A 13,996-nucleotide genomic window follows, 5' to 3' on the forward strand; every position below is an offset into this window, starting at 1 on the left:
TTGGCTTCCAAAGCTTCCACTAATCTGAGCTTCATGCTACTGATCCAGCCTTACCTCATACTAGGCCTCTCTTTTTCTTCAAGGTTATATGACAAATCTAGTTAACTGAAGTGTCTGAGTTGATTGACTTTTGATTGGACCACTCCTAGCCCAGCCACCAGCCTCCTGTCACCCTAACATAGCAAAGCAAGGCCTGTAGTAGTAGGCAGACAGGACCACAGAATGGTAGAGATAGAAGACCTTAGAGATCTAGTTAAACCTCTTCATTTTATAGAGCAGGAAACCAAAGTCCAGGGAGGGGAAGTTGCTTGCCCACAGTTAAACATCCCAAAAGTGGCAGAACTGGGATAATAACTCAGGCTCTCTCACCTTCTGTGCTCTTTTTACAACTCCACGCTGCCTTGGTTGGAGCTGGGGGGAGGTGATATTTCTGTGCCAGGGTGATGCTGGGAGCTTTGGACTTTGTTATCAATTTCATATCGTACTGCTGTGTTTGGGAGGAAAATCTATCTATTGACATATGGTATAATTGTATACCACACAGTACAAATTCTACCCATAACATCTATGAATCACTGAAATCCAAGCCCTGGGAATGCAGGGAATGGAGGTCATTCCTATCAGAAATTCAAACTGCTAGTCAGTCTCCATTCTACTGGAGACACTAACACTATAATTTCATAACTGAACAACTGAATATACTGGCTTTCCTTGAGCATTTAAAAATTCTGCATATAAATTATTTTGCAAATAATGCTTAAATTTAGCCATCCACACCATTGGGGCCAACAGACCCAGAAATAGAACAGCTCAAATGAGATCAATCCAAGGGTAAATTGTAATATAAAATAAAATACTTTGGTGGAAAAAGGCCTGGGCTTGGAGGTGGGGGCCTATGACTGAATTTTGGCTACAAGACCTTGGACAAGTCATATTTAACATATCGGAAGTCTCACTTTCCTCTGCTTAATAAGCGTTAGTGGCTTCCTGTAGGATAAAATTCCTCTAGGATAAAATATGAACTTCTGTTTTTAGCATTTAACATCTTTCCCAGTATGGTTCTACCTTCCCTTAACAGACTGACCTCACGCTACCTTCCTGCTGTCCTCAGTGTTTTAGTCAGTCTGGCCTACTGGTCGTTCCTTAGTTGGAATATTCCATTTCCTACCTTCCTGACGTTACCCAGGCTGTCCCTTCCCTCCTCCCTGCAATCTCTTAGAATCCATAACTTACTTCAAGTGCCACTTCCTAGAAAGATCCTTTCCTAAGGTGCTGGTGTTCTTTCCTTCCAATCACTTTGTATGTATTTAAACAGAACCTGTATTTATTTATCTATATGCAGGTTTTCCCAGGTAGAAAGTAAGCTTCTTGAGGGCAGGGACTGTTTTGTATTAGTCTTTATTTCCTATACCTGGCATAGTGCCTAACTCTTATTGTCCAGGCTTTTCAGTCATGTCTGCCTCTTTGTGACCCCAATTGGGGTTTTCTTGGCAAAGATTTTGGGGAGGTTTGTCATTTCCTTCTCTAGCTCATTTTACAGGTGAGGAAACTGAGGCAAACAGGGCTAAGTGATTTGCCTAGGGTCACCCAGCTAGTAAGTATCTGAGGCAGGATTTGGCCTCAGGTCTTCCTGACTCCAGGTCCATCACTCTATCAACTGCATCACCTAGCTGCCCCCAATAGTGTTAAGTGCTTAGCTGAAACTGAATTGAAATACATCTGTAAATGGGAATAAGAAAATTGGTACCAGTTACTTTGCAAGATTATCATGCATCACTTCCCTCACTTTTGTCATCATCGTGAACTGCTATGAAATCATAACCTGACTTATTACAAGAACCTGAAGTGGGGATGGGGAAGATGCCAACCTGTGTTTTGGCCATCCTCATATTGTCATGTTGATTTTGGACAAACAGGCCCACACCATAAAGACTGTCCCTCTCATTCGCCTAGCAAAAATAATACAAACGTGGACAATCAGGAAGGTGCGGTCAGCAAGACCTAGGTTCAAGTCCTGCCCCTGCTCTGTACTAGCTTTGTGATCTTGGGCAATTCAACCTCTCGCGCCCTCAAACATTTCTCTAAAACTATACGTTATGGATAAGGTGTCAACATTTCAATGGAGGGGATTTCCATATGTAGTGGTCCTCATACTGATATAGTCAGTGCATATGTTTTCTTTGTGATCCCCAGTTGAGGAAACTGAGGCAGAGAGAGGTTAGATGACTTGACTGCAGTGACAGACCTTGCAAGTGTCTGAGATTGAACTTGAACTCAGTTCTTTATGGCTCTGGGCCTAGCGCTTTATCTCCTATGCCAAAAGAGTCACTGCTCTCAAGGAGCTCATGATTATATAGAGTATACAGAAGGTCATTTCAGACAGGAATGCACTAGCAATTAAAGGATACAAGTCTATATTCCTCCCTCCAAAACCATATCATAAAACCTAAGTCAATACATTGCCCATTCCCTGTTTTAGATCTAGCACTCCCTATCATTGCTCAGACTCATCATCAAACATCGTTTGGTGAGCAGAGGGCATGGCACTGTGTGTGGGGTGGGGGGGGCATTTGAATCTCGTAAAAGATTTCTCAAGTGAATGAGCATTTGGCAGGCATATTCATGCTTTGGGTAAGGTTGGGTAAAATACCGATTCTCAGATTCTAAGAAAAGTTCATCAGGAAAGGGAGTAAGCTCAGTAAGATATCACACTTGGTCAGTCAGTGGTTGTGGAAATCAGGACAGCCATGAGGTAGCATGAAGGCACTAGGTGCCATTGGGGGTGGGGTATGGACGGTATCTGCATGGTACATGCATGCCCCTTATAGTCTCTAATATTATTCTCTTATTTTACAGGAAATATATCCTTCAGAAGAATGAATCCCAATCTTACAGAAGGGTTTTCATTCTCATTTGTAAATTATAGGAGCAAGCTGAGGCTTTTTCTTTAATATAACACATTTTACTCCCTGTAGTCTCACAAATGAGTATCACAACAACAATTGATGGAATATGATAGACTGGGGAGTAAACACTTCAGCACCTTTGGATGGATAATTCTGTTCTGAGCAAAAGGCAGATGTTAACATGGCAGAACAAAGCAAAGGAACTTGGAAGAAGGAGCAGGAGAAGGAGGAAGGAGTTTTCTCTAGATCTCATGCCAAGTGGAAAAACACATTGAGCTGTCTTGGAGGAGCCTTCAAGAGTGATTTTAACCAGGCAGTCAGACAGTGATCTCAGAAGTGAAGCTGTGGAGGGAGGATGCTGCGCAGAGACTTGGAGGACTTGTACCACAAAAAACTGCCTCAGTTGGGTTAGTACAGAGCTCAGAAGAGGGGCAGAATAAAGCCTGGGAATCAGGAGACCAGGATTTGAGGTCCAGCTCTGTGACCTTGGGCAAATCACTTTCCTTTTCTGGGCTTTAGTCTCTTCAGCAAAATAAAGGTCCTTTGACAGCTTCGATTGTATTGCTTCTGTCATTAGATGAGTGGTCACAGTACTGAAGAACCTTGAGTTCTTGGTATATGAAGACTGATTGAAGGACATGAAGCTTTTTAGCCTAAAGCAGAAAAGGCTTAGGGGGGGAACATCGTGGTACAGTACTACTAGGACATTATGGTATTAGATTTAGACTTAGAGGTCTTGGATTCTAATTATGCCTCTGCTAGTTGCTACTTACAGGAATTTAGGCAAGTGATTAATCTTTTTCACCTTAGTTTCCTCCTCTGTAAAATGAGGGGTTGGACTTGACTGCCTCCTGCTTCCTTCTGGTTTTAAATCTTTTATGAATTTGAATGGCTGCCAAGTGACAGAGATTAGATTTATTCTGCTTTGCCCTAGAGGTCAGAACTAAGAAAAATAAGAGAAAGCTGCGGGCTGTAAATTTAGGCTCCCTGTGATGGAAAACTTCCTACCAATTCTATATATTAAAAAAGTACAGTGGGTTGCTTTAAGTGTTAGTGAGTTCCCCTCTCATAGCAGTCTTCAAGCAAAGCCTGATGAGTCATTAATTGGGTATGCCATAGAGGAGACTGTCGGTCAGGTTGGGCTTGGTGGCCTCTGAGGTCCTTTCTAACCTTGAGATACTGAGGCGGGGGCGGGGTTGGGAGAAGATGACCTCTTAGGTCCCTTTGCAGGTCTGCCATGCCATGATTCAGTAAGAGATGCTGCCTCAATTGGTATTCTCTCTTGGAGCTTGTCAAGGCTGTATGATTCCAAGATCCCCTTGAGCCCTAAGGATGGGCATGCTACAAGCTCAGCACTGGAAAAGGTGCCATCAGAATGATCTTCCACATGATTGCCCTGCCGCCCTCTACAGCTGTGCCAGCTCATGTTTCCATGTGGCTTCAATGAGCCCAGTCCCACAGATGGGCCAAACGGGCTGGAGATGATGCATATTCACGTGCACAAGGAATTATTCACAGTTTCTGCATCACTGCCAGCTTCCTTTTGCCCCGTTAGCAATTTCACAAGCCCTCCTCTCCACCTGCACTTCTCCGCTGGCTCCTTTGACTCAGCCTAACACTGAAGAGGCCTCTTGGTGACATGCACCTACACAGGTTGCGTCATCTCCTCTACTGGAGGTTTCTAAAGCATTCATCATTTTAGAAACAAGTGAGAACTCCCTTAATAATAAGAACTCACATTTTCTATTCCTTTAAGGCATACAAAGCACTTTGCTCCAAGCGCCCCTGCTTGTCCATCGTGACCTCCGTTTTTACAGCTGAACAAATGGAGTCTCCAGGGGGTTAGAAGGGTCACCCCAGTTAGGAACAGTCAGGACGAGGATGTGAACCTGGATCTTCTCACTCTTAGTTGAGTGACTTTCCCTTGCTTTCAGACTCACAGGCTCATAGTTGTTAGAGTTGGAAGGGGCCATCTTGTCCAATTCCCTCATTGCATAAAGAGGGAAACCAAAGCTCAGGGAGAAGAAAGAATCTGCTCAAGGTGACACTTGAAAGCACTAGCAAATCAGTGACTAGAACTTGTGTCTCCTCAGCCTCAGCCTAGCACTCTTACTTCTAGATCAGGGGTTCCTAACTTGACTTTGATAGATTTCAGGGGTCCATGGAGGTAGATGGGAAGAAAATGACGTCTTTATTTTCGCTCTTCAGTACTTAGCACACTGCCTGGCACATAGTAGGTGCTTAATAAACACTTTTTTAACTTAGCTAACTTCTAACTTAAATTTAGCATTTTCTTCAATGACTTTAAAACATTATTCTTATAAGGAGTCTATAGGCTTCACCAGACTGTCACAAGGGTCCATGATACAGAAAAGGTGGAGACCCCTCCTCCAGCCCATGCTGTCCCAACACAGTAATTTTAGCTATTTCTTCAGGCATAGATGGTGACATGGTATGGGGTTTCCTATCCCCCACCGACAAATAACATGCCCTAATATTACTTTTAATAAATGCCACATTCTATCTTGCTGATATAGCTTTAAAGTGATGTTTCAGTAAGTGATGATGACAGTGTTTCTTTTATTTTTCCACTTTTCAGAGTGTGTCTGAAATCTAGCGGATGACTGGCTTCAGGTGGCCAATTATAGGCTTTCGGTGCAGTTCTAATTGAGCCACTTACGTATGCTAGCTGTCCTACACTTAGTGGAAACAAATGCCTTGAGAGGCAGGCTGGCTGCTGGGAAGAGAGGATGTCACAGAAGCTTCACTGTTAGAGAGGCCCATGCCGTGGGCAAGGGCTGAAATCCTGCTCCTTGGAGCTCTTAGAAGGCAGCCGGTTGGAGAAGGAGCCCCACACTGGGGACTGGTATATCCTTAACTGGCTATGTGACCTACAAAAAGTCATTTCCCCCTCTAGGCCTCAGTTCCTTCCTCTCTAAGATGGAAGAGGTTGGACTAACGATCATTAAGAACTCTTCTGGTTCATGCTATGATTTAAGGTGCATCATAAACTGAGTTACGGTGTTATGTTTCCTGAATAAATTAATATGTATAGGAATGAATATATTCATATATACTATGTATTTATTCATTCATTCAATACACATTTATCAAGTGCTTAAAAAAATCAAACATTCCTGACCTCGAGGAGCTTAAATTCTATCAAAGGAAATGACCCACACACAGAGAACTAAATGCAAAATATAGATACAATAGATAAACTATTACTTCTATAGAAGGGAACTAGCAACCAGTGGAGGGAGCGATTGGAAGGAATTGAGAGAGGTTTCATGTGACGGAGGGTACTTGGTGGAGGTTTGCGGTAAGCTAGACAGGTTTATGAGGCAGAAGGGAGGGGAGGCATTCCAGGCTTGGGGTACAACTTGCATGGGATTTTGTGTACAGACAGTAACAAGCAGTTCAGTTTGGCTTGACCATGTCATGTGTTGAGGAGAGTCATGTGAAGTGATCCTGGAAAGGTAGCCTAGAGTCAGATTGTGAAAGACTTTAACTGACAAACAGCAACTCGTATTTTATCTGAGGAGCATGAGGGAATCATTTTCTTGAACAGGTGATGGGTTCAGACCTGTATTTCAGGAAAGAGCATCTGACTTGGAGTCAAGGGATGGGTTCAAATCCTGCCGCTGATATTTAACTCAACCTTCTCAGCCTCAGTTTCTGCATCTGTAAAATGGGGAATAAGAACATTTGTATTACCTGTCTCATAGAGTTGTGAGGAAATCGCCTCTTTCTCTCTCTATATCTATCTATCTATCTATCTATCTATCTATCTATCTATCTATCTATCTATCTATCTATATCTATATCTATATCTATATCTATATCTATATCTATATATATGTATATCTATTTATACTTAAGATATTTCAAAAAACACTGATAATGTCCCTTCCCTTCCCTGTGATGGTCAATGCATGTAAGTCATTGGTCATCTACCACCAGATGTATCAAACTTGATCAGCCAGGGGATGCAAAACTCCTGAGTGCACCCAAACCAGATTAAAATGTAATTGGGAAATGTCTGACAAAGTAAATAAAAATATAATACAACAAAAATAATGTCAATTTGTGATTTTCTTAGCCAATATGAGGTCCATAGATATCTGTTTTTATTTAAGTTCGACACTGACACTCTTACCCTCTGTTCCCTCCCCCTCCAACAGCTGGAAACAAAGCCTCAAAGTCTGAAATGGTATAGACTTTTAAAATTTTAAATGGCATAGAATGGGAGTTGTTATAGATGAAGGTTTAGGAACAAGAAGTGATATAAGAGCTATAATTATAATCCAGAAAAGGTATGTATAGTATAGTAGGTGGAGGCCAATTGAGTTTTGACTGGAAAAAAGGAGGGACAATTACACAGTGAGATCTAGGGGATAACGCATAGCCTCAATGTTGAATTGCTAACCAAAGATGTTAGGGAACATCTCTTTTATGTTGGGTGGATCTTTTATGGAGGAGTTATAGGAAGGTAAATATGAAAATCTCATAGACTGAAGATATATGTATGCAATAACATCTGCTGTTCTGCAGGGAGTATTGATGATTAAACTATTACATGAGAAAGCAGGGCCCTGAAGCTATGGGACATGGGAGGGACAAGGTCTCAGTGCAGTGTAAGGACTTTGGTAGTATGGAGTTCTTCCAGGGCAAATAAAGTCCACGGTGTGAGACCCTGGGCACAGATGAGTGTGTTGGGTACATAGGAAGAAAACAAGGAAATTATGTGGTAGTCCCAAATAAAGGTTGGCATAGAGACATACTTTGTTAACCAACTCAAACCTTATTAGTAAGAGACAATGTCTCATAATGTTTAGGGTTCTAGCTTTGGAATCAGCAATACAGGTTTGCTCTCTTCCTCTCACGGACACCAACCGACCATGGGCAAATTAGCCTAACCTCTTAGTATCCCAGGTAGTTCTCCAAGAGTATAATTCACAGTTGCTCATTTGCATGGATGTAGGGAGTTTCCACACTGGGAGCTTTCTGAAGTCTCTCTCACACACACACACACACACACACACACACACACACACATGCGCGCACACACACACACACACACACACACACACACACACACACACACACATATAAATGCCCTAAATCCCAAACCCAAACGTACTACAATGTACCTTCTCTCAACTTTTCTTGGTAGTGGTCCCACTAAACTATATCGCTTTCTTTAAGTGCAATACCACTTTTTGTCAACCCTGAAAACCACACACAGGAGACAATCTTCACAGCATGCCAGCTGCTCAGGATAGCTTCAGTGCCAAGGGGTACATCCCTGACTAGAATTGCATTGCCAATATTTAGTATAACTTGAAAGATTAACCTAGGCAATGACAACGTCTTGGGTTTTCCTCCAAGGGAAAAAATAGGGGCAGAGGTGGCAAGCTCAATTTTTCTACAGAGATACTTATATTTCAATAGCTCCACCAATTAGGTCTCTATTATTAATGAGCCAAGCAGAAGCAGATGAAAGATTGAACACTCCCTTGTGGGGAACGGGAGGGAGAGCTGGCTAAGCAAGTCCTATTTGTCACCTTTTAGGATCATGAGGAAATGTTGAGCCTGCTTATCAAATTCTTCCCTGGAAACATTGTTAGGCTATGATATAAAACAGCCAGAAAACAGCAGGAGGGGTCATGAAATGGAGTGATTAAAACCAATCACAGATGTTCCTCCACCTTCCCCAGCCAAATGCATATTCAGTTTTTTCCTCCAACACATCTCCTGGGTCTGAGAGTTTAGACTTAGGTCCTTAGCTTCTGGGTGGAGAGAAGACAAGGCCAGGGATGATGCAACTGACTGAAACTCATCCATCTTTGTACGTGGGGATGTTTTCCAAAGGAGGAAAGCTTTCGATGAATAGATCTAGTAAGATAGTTTTTACACATGCATTCGAATGGTTTTTGGAAAAGCTAAGGCTAGTGCTTAGAAATGGGATGTTGTATAATAGTTAAAAATCATCAAAAACTCTTTGTTATTTATAACACTTCCCACAATGCCTCTGTCTTTTCTGAACTAAGGACCTAAGATTGTGCTTCAGTCATATAGTAGGTGCTCATCAATATTTATTGATTGGTTGCCCAATAAAGAAAAATTTCTTATAAAAAGAATGATAATAATTCAGTATTTACAGAACTAGGCCAGTGGTTTTCACCAATATTCTGACAGTTATCTCCATTAGGTCCTTAACCTTTTCCACTATGGCCATGCCTTGGTATGACATATTTAAAAGTATGGTTATGTCCTTGACCTTGTCTGTATATCCATATCCATGTCTATTTATTTCTATTGATCTATTTCATGACACTGCTCTCTCTTTGATCTTCTATCTGTGAACCCCCTCCCCCCCAGTCTCTTTTGCTGGTCATACCCACTCAGTAGTGGGTGTCTTCCAAGGTTCTGTTCTGTGTCTTCTTTTCTCTTCCCTCCGTGTTGTCTGACTTGGTGATATCATTTTTTTAAGGACGGAAATCATTGATGTGTTTGTGGGCATCAGGGAAGGATCTAGTAGATGGAGGAGATCGGAGATAAGAGAAACTGGAGACATATTGGGAGGAACCTAATTTGCTAGAGAAGATGGGAGAGGACATAATCAAGGGTGCATGTAGAGAGTTGGCCTTGGTAAGGAGAAGGATCACCTCTTCATCCATGACCTCAGTGAAGAAGGAGATAATGGGACAAATGTCTGAATGATATGAGGTGAGAAGGAGAGGTAAAGAATGTTGAATCACCTCGATTTTTTCAAGTTCGAGGCAAGGTCCTTGGCTGAAAGGGAGGGGTGGGGTGTTTGTGGGGTTCAAGGCTTAAGAAGAGATAAAGGTTTGAACCTGGGCAGTAGGATAGTGATTTAATTAGTGAGGAATAGAATTTTTTCTTGTTGTAGTGAGAGCCCAGTTGAGATGGTCAATATAGTCAATAAACATTTATTAAACACCTCCTAAATGCTAGGCACTGTGCTAAGCAGTGTGATATTAGGTATCATTAATTTGCAGTGGACCTAATCAGCATAATCTCATGAGTTCCTCCAGGCCCTTTCTGCAGCATGTGAATGAGAGCAAAGGAAGAGGAAGTCACCCTTGCTTATGGCAGTCACCCCTCTTTTGTTACAGGTTTCTGACTGGGTGAGGGTAGTGATGGTTGGAGTGGGGCCAATTTGTTCAGGGAGCTCCATCCACAGCCTCTCATGCTCTATGCACACCAATGCCCACAACCTGCATTTCTGCTCATCCCCCTGGACACAGCTAACAACAGGACTATGTCAGTATTTACACAGGTTGGCTAAGACTGCAGCTTTCTACATATGCTAAAAGGCATTGTCATATCTGGAAGGTTACTTCTCAGGAATTGTGACCACTGTCTTTTGTTTGGGAAGATGGTGACCTCCCTGGCTGACAGGAGTGGAGGTGGGGCAAGAACATTTCCCCTTTCCCCCCAACCCAATTTCATATATTCTTTTCACTCCAAAAAAAATTTTTTTTCTAGCCTTGTCACTCAGTCCTTTTGAGCCAGGACCAGAGACATAAGGAACAAACATCCTGTCTCTCAGGCTGCCACTAAGAGCCAGAGGCTTTTGAAAAACCAAAGTTCCAACTGGCTCTCATTCAACCCACCCACGAGAAGAAAAGCAAGAGAAGCATTTCCGGGGGGAGGGCCAGGTCATGGCCACAGTACAGTGAGCTGGACAATGCTAAATAAGGATCACTCTGAATCTGGCTTCTCTTTTCACAATGGGCGCATGTTTATATGTTTATTTCTCTTCTCCCCCCACCCCCCATCCTCTCTCCCTTCCTCCCCATCTTCCTTCTGAATGCAGCCAGCCCCGGTGGCTGCTAGGGAGCGACAAGTACTGAGCGCTCTGCTCGTCTCCCCGGAGCAGCTCCGGCTTCAGGACCGAGCAGCCTCCTGAACGCTCGCCGAATCCACGCATGAGGGGCCAACGTTAGGAGGCGCTTTGGGCTTGTATTTGTAGCTGCTTCACCCAAAGGGAGCTCTGGAATGTCTGCGCTTGCTTATGGAAGGGATTTTTCTTTGTCTCTGGCTTCTCCATCTCTCCAGGCTGAGGGTGACATTTCTTTTCTAATGAGGCGTAGGCAGTGCTACAAACCTCCAACTCTAGGACTATTCAGGAAAGGGAAAGAAGGGAGTGAGATGCACTACTAATTCCAGTCCACTCCGTACAGCACTCCTGGCTTAATCTTTCTAAAACTCCATTTTCCTGCCTTACTTCCTTTGACACTACGATCGATATCTGTATACCTACATACCACACACACACACACACACACACACACACACACACACACACACACACAACACACATATATAGTTATGTACCATGGTATAAGTATAGTTATGTCCTTGACCTGATTTCCATGTATATATCTATATTGCAGATAGTTATTTCAAGGATATGAAAAGGTCCTTTCCTTTCTGCAGTATGGTCTACTTATCACTCTTACTCTCTGTCATCCCAATCAGCCTCAGACTGAGGCTCCAAATCTATTCAGAATGACTTGTTTCTGCACATGTGTGTTTTTGCTTTTTGCCCTGACTTATGATTTCATCAGTGTAGGGAGCTCCTGATGGATAAACTTATAATCTTAGAGAGTTTCTTGGGACCCTTTAAAGTGAAATGTTCAGAGTCGGGCAGCTGAAATGTGTTAGAGTAAGGATATGCACCCAGGGCATCCTGACTTTGAGAACAACCTTCTTTCTACTATGCCAGGCTATGTCTCATATGACACATCTCTGTTGTCACAGAATTTTGAGAATTGGAAGGGACTTCAGTGGCCATCCAACTAGATGAAAGGAACCCCCACTATAACATGCTTGACAAGTGGTCTTGTGGTTCAGCTCTTCCAATTTAATGAAAACTATTGAAATCTAAACACTAATTATAAAAAATCAATTAGTATTAATAATGCTATTAATCTCCCACACGACTCTTGAAGACATGCATATTAAATAACCAACTAAATTTAATAGCATCTTGTTAACTTTAGCTGTCTTGTTAAACCTGAACTAAATGTGTCTTGGAAAAACCATTTAAATCATTCCTGAAGGTTTCCAACTGCCTGGCTATTTTAGAAGTTTGACCAGATCTGCCCAAGTTGTTGGTCTGGGCTTGGCCTGCATCTACCAGCATACATGTGTATGCATATATGTTACAATATGACTTTATTAATGCAGTTCCTCCTGTCTGCTACCATTAGATTAGCCCACATTCTACAGAGCCAGAAGTATGTTTGCTCTGATTGTCAGGGCCATAAGCACAATGAAATGCAGCAGAATTTTGCAGCAGTAACAAAATGCCTGTCTTGGTGTCTGATAAGTCTCTGGGAGGACTCATGCATTTCAGCAAAAACAGAAGGTCCTCTAGAAACTGAGCTGGGGATAGAAAAGTTTGTGTGAAGACACATATGACTAATGGAATGCTGCCACCAATAATCTAGGTGAAACAACCTCGACAATCAGATCCTGAATATCCCTAGGGGGACAGGTAGAATTTAGGTGCCAATATCTAGAGGCAGATTTTTCAAAAGCTTTAGACACACCCTCCCCACCAAAAAGTCTATGCAAAAGTGCAGGTGAAGCACCTTACCCAGGTAAAGCCCTGATTGCTTTCTGGGTTAGCTGAACCTGATGTCCAGATTAAGGACACATCCTCTTCCTCCACTGCGTTCACTTCCTCCCTCCATAGGTTAGTAAATGTAAATAGGAACTTATAACTTCTCCCAAGCTGTTCTGTCACTATTGTTTAAAAGATTTATTATCTCAAATGTAGGATTAGAAAAAATTAACCAGTTGCACATTTTGTAGGTGTTTGGGAAGACAGAGTACACAGATGACTTCTCAATGAGGCAGTAGGGCCTAGAGGGTAGAGTACTGGATTTGGAGTCAGGAAGAAATAGGTTCAAATCCCATCTCAGATACATATATTTCAGGTTCAGTCATCTTTCAGTCATGTCCAACTCTTTGTGACCCCATTTGAGGTTTTCTTGGCAGAGATACTGGAGTAGTTTGCCATTTCTTTTGCCAGCTCATTTTACAGATTGAGGAACTGAGGCAAACAGGGTTAAGTTACTTGTCCAGGGTCACACAGCTAGTTAGTTTCTGAGGCCACATTTGAACTCAGGAAGAGAAGTCTTCCTCACTCCAGACTTAGTACTCTATCCACTGTGCCACCTAGCTACCCAGATACATATATACGTACATACATACGCATACAAGCAAGATGAGAACGATTTGTGTATATACATATATGTATGTATATATATGCTTTTGTAACCAAAAAGGTGGATGCTGATATAGACAAACCATTCTTCTCTTCTTTTTAGGTGGAGTTGCTCTCTTGCTGCTGTTCATTTTATTTTTAATAGTCTGTTGACTGTTTAATAGGTGGATAAAATAACTACTTTTTTTTGTAGTTATCAAAAGTATCAGGATGTAAGCTCATCTTTGGTAAGCCCACTGGTACAATCCTAGTAACAGATAGGATGATGGGAATGATATGTACTTCATTCTCTTCCCACATGATTTTGATTGATTTTGTAAGTCTCTAGATTTTTAAAACTTTATTTTCTATACAGCTAGGAGATTGTTATGTCAACATCTATTAAAATAGTGTTCTTAAGTTTTCATGAATCATTATTATGACTGGGCTATTATGGGCGACAACTTGGTCTGTGATAATGTTCCATCGACTGTATAGTTTATTAGTTAAGTCCTCAAGGATACATTGAGGTTTTTATGACATGTACTTATATATAATTCTAACCACTAGGTCATGTCTTGCTAAGTATTTGGTAGGTGCTAAATTTTTGCAGCCTGTGGTGATGTATTATACAGCTGTTCCCATTCTTTTGAATAGGATTCATTGCTCATTAAGTCTGGGCTCCTTAAGGATAACCCTTTTGTAATTTATGTTGGCCATGACCTGGTCCTAACTTGCCATATCCCTCCATTTCCACAAATAAGTCTCTGTGACTCTTATCATTTACTCAACTTTATGGACATATTATTGGCTGTTCTTCCTAATGTCAAACATGCGGGCCCTT

General features: G+C 42.0%; 1 protein-coding gene across 2 annotated transcripts in view; it reads right to left on the reverse strand.

Annotated features, from left to right (window-relative positions):
- Nucleotides 1-13,996, reverse strand: part of ATP10B (ATPase phospholipid transporting 10B (putative)) — a 362,023-nt gene that overhangs the window by 265,873 nt on the left and 82,154 nt on the right. For both annotated transcript variants that reach the window (XM_020992355.2, XM_078150541.1), the window contains exon 2: nucleotides 6,493-6,590. The gene's annotated coding sequence lies outside the window, so the exon portion shown is untranslated. The remainder of the gene's footprint in view (nucleotides 1-6,492; nucleotides 6,591-13,996) is intronic.

Source organism: Phascolarctos cinereus, unplaced genomic scaffold (genome assembly GCF_003287225.1).
Source record: "Phascolarctos cinereus isolate Bilbo 61053 unplaced genomic scaffold, phaCin_HiC Scaffold_2;HRSCAF=192, whole genome shotgun sequence".
Classification (NCBI taxonomy): Eukaryota; Metazoa; Chordata; class Mammalia; order Diprotodontia; family Phascolarctidae; genus Phascolarctos; species Phascolarctos cinereus.